Source organism: Vulpes vulpes, chromosome 9, assembly GCF_048418805.1.
Source record: "Vulpes vulpes isolate BD-2025 chromosome 9, VulVul3, whole genome shotgun sequence".
Lineage (NCBI taxonomy): Eukaryota > Metazoa > Chordata > Mammalia > Carnivora > Canidae > Vulpes > Vulpes vulpes.
Genome location: NC_132788.1, coordinates 40,018,435 through 40,023,759, shown reverse-complemented (window position 1 = coordinate 40,023,759; position 5,325 = coordinate 40,018,435). Strand labels below are relative to the sequence as shown.

At 46.7% G+C, this 5,325-nt stretch overlaps 1 pseudogene; it reads right to left on the bottom strand.

The window, feature by feature from the left end:
• Positions 1-1,474: 1,474 nt before the first annotated feature.
• LOC112918521 (large ribosomal subunit protein uL30-like) lies at positions 1,475-2,433 on the bottom strand (annotated as a pseudogene).
• Between the last annotated feature and the right edge of the window lie 2,892 nt (positions 2,434-5,325).

Below are 5,325 nucleotides of genomic sequence, written 5' to 3'. Positions count from 1 at the left end.
CTTTTTTTTGAGGTGAGGTTTTCCTTCTAGTCATTTTGCTCAGTGCAGAGTGGCCAAAAACAAGTTGTATTGGGAAAAGGAGAAAAAGAGAGAGAAGGAAAGAAAAGAGAAAAAGAAAAAAGAGAAAGAAGAAAAAAAAAGGGGTGGGGGAAAGAGAAGAAAAAGAAAGAAAGGAGAAAAAAGAAAAAAAAGGGGGGGTGGGGGACGCAATCAGAAATCAAGAAGAAAGAGAGAAAAGAAAAAAAAAAGCACAAAACAAAACAAAACAAAACAAAAACAAAACAAAACAAAAAAAACACAGGGGAGTATCTTCCGATTCTGTGTTCTTTAAGTCCCTTGACTTCCCTTGGAACTTGTCCCTCTAGCTGGTCTTCTGTCCCTCTAGCTGGAGGGGCCTGCTGTGCTGATTCTCAGGTGTTAGCACTTGGGGGAGCTGCTCTGCCCCTGCCTGGTGCAGGGCTCAGTGGGGGTTGTTCACCCCGTGAGGCCCCGGGAGGAAGCCACAGTGGCGGGGGCAGCTCTGGGACCCTGAAGTCAGCCCCCGCAGTAGCTCCGGGGCTCTCCGTCTGCAGGGCCTGGAGGCTCCCAGGCAGGGCCGCTGATCTGCTCAGTTCCAGGCAGGAGCGTCCTCGCTGTCCTGGGCCCTCCCGGCCTCTGCCTGTCCCGGGGGGAGGCCGGATCCTGGGCTGTGTCCCGGCGCCCTGTGCTCCGGGGCCTGCGCTGTTGGATTCGCGCTCCCGGCGGTGCAGCCTCCTCCGCGGAGCCACCGCCCGAGCCCCTCCGAGCTGTTCCCGGAGTCGCGCCGCCCCCTCCGGGCTGAGCTTCTTCCTCCGCCCGAGCCGCCGCTGCCGAGCTGTTCCCGGAGCCGCGCCGCCCCCTCCGCGGAGCTTCTTCCTCCGCCCGAGCCGCCGCCGCTGAGCTGTTCCCGGAGCCGTGCAGCCCCCTCCGCGGCCGCCTCCCGAGCCCCTCCGAGCTGCTCCGGGTCCCGCCGAGCGCTGCAGCCCTTAGGGAGCTCGGCGCACTCTCCGGGGCGCAGTTCCTCTGTTAGTGTCCCAGGGAGCCCGAGGGCATCCCCGCCTTTCTGGGGATCCTGCTCCAATTCCCCGGGAGGCCTTTCCCCCGGGAAGGTCGGTGCAGCTCCTGCTCCTCCGGGACGGGGCTCTCCTGTCCTGGGGACACTCGCCCCGGCCTCAGCCTGGCTCCTCGCGGGGCCCCTCCCCCTTGGAGGCCTTTTGTGTCTTTATTTCTTTTTCCCCGTCTTCCTACCTTGATAGAAGCGCGAACTCTTCTCACTGTAGCTTTCCAGCTGGTCTCTCTTTAAATCTCAGGCTGAATTCGTAGATTTTCAGGATGATTTGAATGTTTTCTAGGTAATTTGTTGAGGACAAGTGACTTGGAGACCCTACTCTGCCGCCATCTTGCCCCTCCTCCCCAAAGCAGGACCTTCTACCATGACAGGAATCCTTTGCTGATTTCAGAGATGGCAGTAGCAGCCAATATGGAAAACACACTGGAACTTTCTCCTGGAACTGGGCTGTAATGGAAAGTGCCTTCCAGGGATGTCATCTTTTCCCTGACCCCTTCCCAGCAGCTTCTGGAGACATAGCAGAAAATAATCTTCTTTGAAGATACTGTATAACAATTCCAAAAAGCAGAACCACATGCTTCCAATGCATTGTGCTTTCAGGATATTTTGGGTTTGGTTCAGCTGCCGAATGAGCTGATTGATGCATTCAACTGGAGAACCAGGTGAGCCCACTGACTTGAAGCCTACTCTATTCTCCTTAGTATGAGAGGCCACTGAGGAATGGAAAAAGTGTAAAAACACTGAGATTACCTACAATATTTTCCCTGGAAAGGAAGTTTCATGAAGTTTTTTTAAACAAATGACACCAAACTTCCTCATGTGCTCCTCAATAACTGTTGTCTGTCATAGAGATGCTTTAATTCTTGACCTTGGCTAGTCTGCATTTCAAGATGAATTCTCAGACAGACTTCAAGTTTGGAAATCACAAGGTCAAATAGGATTCCACTATATGCAGCATTTTTATGGTCTGGAAGGTCACTTTCACAAAGACAACCCTGAAAATCTTCTTCAGGGGAAGCCTTGCAGTGGTCTCCTGCATCAGTAAACTCTCGCCCCATTAGTCTTTTGGATGCATAAAACGAAGTCCAAGGGATGTTTATCTGGCACTTCTAAGACATAAGGCTTCATTTTAGTTGTCTTAGGTACATGCTGTCGTGTTGTTCCCTCCAGGAATCATGTAGGAACCAGTCCAGTCATTTAAACTTGATCTCTTTTTCTTCTTTTCCAAAAGTGCCTCCTTTGTTTGAGAGGCTTTGAGGGCTTGATAAGCCTTCCTTTTTTTTTTTTTTTCCTCTCAGATTTTCTGGAAACAAAGGGATCGTGTTTCTTTACTCTTGTTCCGTCATCCTTCCCTTTTTACTTTCTTAATGGCATTCTCTGAAGTATAAATATTTTTAATTTAATGAATTCCAATTTCTTTTTTCTTTTATCGCTTTTGCTTTTGGTGTCATATTTAAGAAAACATTGCCAAACATGGGGTCATTAAGACTTACTCTTGTGCTTTCTTGTGAGGGTTTTTATAGATTTAGTTTGTACATTTAGGTCTAGGATCTCTTTTTGAGTTAATTTTTGCATACGGTGTGAGGTAAGGGTCCAAGGTCATTCTTTTGTATGTGGATATCCAGTTGTTCTAGCACTATTTGTGGAAAAGACTATTCTTTCCGCAATGAAATGTCTTGATATCTTTGTCAAAAATAAACCGGCCATAAATATAAGAGCTTATTTCTGAACTCTCAATTATGATCCATTTATGTCTGTCCTTATGCCAGTAGAACATTGTCTTGCTAACCACAGCTTTAGAGTAAGTTTTGAAATCAGGAAGTATCCATCCTCCCAAGTTGGCTGTTCCTTTCATGATTATTTTGGCTACTTGGGCCCATATGAATTCTAGGATTGGTTTGTCAATTTCTGCAAGAAAAGCCAGCTGGGATTTTGAATGAGTAGAGCAATTTGGAGAATATTGCCATTTTCACAATATTAAGTCTCAACATCCTCGTTCTGACAGATTCACTGAATTATATCTATTTATCACTAGTCACCAGTTACCTCAAGGAAGGAGACAGAGCACAAATCTAGTATTTTCCTTTCATCTAAATTCAGGTTACAACACTGAAAAGACTATAGAGACATCACTGGGTGAAGTAAACAGATTGTGCTTCGATTTTTAAAAGAAGTTGAGAGAGATTGTTTGAAAACCTTCAGCCTTTTAATCATATCCATCAGTTTTGGTTGTTGTTTTTTGTTTTGGTTTGGTTTTTGCTGTTTTTGTTTCCATCTGTGCCTGTATGGTGCTAGTTGTTACAGAAAGCCTGTTTATAATGGATAGGCTCTGGCTGTCCTCAGTGGTTGATAATCACTGGCACCCTGGTAGGACAATATTGAAGATGGAAATGTGACTGTCTGTTTAATTTTTTTTCTCCAGACACTGTGGTGTTTGTTACTCATCTGTTACAGGTCAATATTTGTAGCTCCCAGGAGAAAATTGCTTTTCCCTGAAAATGCATTGGCCCTGGACACAAATAGGCGGTCTGCTGGAGTGAGACAGAAAACTCCAATGGAGGTGAAGAGCATGAGTCCATCTCCCAATTGCACTTGAGTGATCATGGGGGTAGGTGCAGCTGGTGCACTGCAGAGGGAAAGACCATCTGCTCTCTCTGCACCCTAATGAAACATGACTCTGAGACACAAGAGGTGCAAATTTGGTTGAATTTGTAAACTACAGTTCCTAACCCCATTAGGAGGTGTTGATGTTTTTGTCTTGGACTTGCCGAAGTCCAATCAATACAGGCACAGACCTTTCTTCTTCATGTCCTTCTTTCCCAAAAGTCAACAATGTTATTGTTCTTAGAATGGGAACTTCTTACCCAGGCTTTGCACTGGGAGCCGTTTGATCTTTTTATACCTTAGCAGGGTAGCTGATAGTGGTGATGCTTCCAGGAAGTCCCCCTGCGACTTACTCGGGTCCCTCAGAGGGCCTGTCAAGGAGGCAATGAGGTCGAGAATTAATCATGTGCTGGAAGCAGGTCTGCAGTCTTTGGTTGGAAGAGGCAGAGTCTTTCGGGGACCAGAGTCAGGACCTGTTTGAAAGCCATTCTTGATTGCACTCCAGGGTCTCAATCTGAGCTGAAGATTTGGGATCTAGCCATAAACACTCTCTTGAGAATTTTTAAATCTTCTAATTATCACAATAACCAGATATGTTGTCAACATAGTGATTTATATGCCACCGGATGATTACTTTCTTTTCTTCTCTGAAAGCAGAATCTAAGGAAGAAGGGTTAGACTGGTTAGTGAAGGTTTGAGAGTCAGATGTTTGGGGTCTGGCTTTTTGTAAGTCACTTCAGTCCTCCCTGTACAGCTCAACAGCACCTTTAAAAGAGGAAGCACTGGCCCATTGAGGAAGTACTGATTTCCTAAAGAGTGCAGGGGTTGGGTGGGCCTCAGATGGGAAGAAGGATCGTTAGAAAAAAGGGAATAACTATGAAGTTTCACTAAAGTAGAAGTTTTCATTATTCCCTTCCAGTGGCTAACCAGTAACCTGACCATTGGTTGAATCACCGCCCCCCCTTTTTTTTTGAATCTGCACTTTTGTTTTCATAAAACCAAGAGCTGTTTAGGGAGGATCAGATCACTGAATATACAGTAAGCATTTCCTAGGCACTGGGTTCCGTTCTAATTGCTGGGTAACAGTGGTGATAAGAGAGACAGCCACCACCCTCACGGGCTGACGATTGTCTAAGGTAGAGAAACAGTAAAGGTAGAAATCTATGCAGAAGCTGCAAGAGGACAGACAGGGCTGGAAAAACATGGGCAGTGCTACAACGCTGCAGCCAGAGTGCTAAAGCTAGTAGGGAGTAGGGGCAGAACTCGCATTCACTGAGATCCTCAAACAGGTGGCTCATGTAGAATATCTCACAAAATCCCCATGGAGGGAGGAGTCCTATCTTCCAAGTGCTCATGGGGAAAGTGAGGCTCCCAGAGACCAGGTTAACCACCAGCCCCCCCTGCCCCTGGCTTTGCAGAAAGTTACTGGATGATCTGGTTCAATTCTGGGTCATCTGATTCCAGATCCTGTGTTCTTTCCATTATGCTGCCTTCCAGAATCTTCCTCCAGTCCCTCATTTTACAAATGGTCTCCGAAAGAGCTTATGGGAAGCTGAAATCCAGAGACTTCCACGGTGCTGTGTGCTGAGAAGCCCTCTGTGTTTTCCCTTATCGCAGGAGTGAAGGAGGATGGG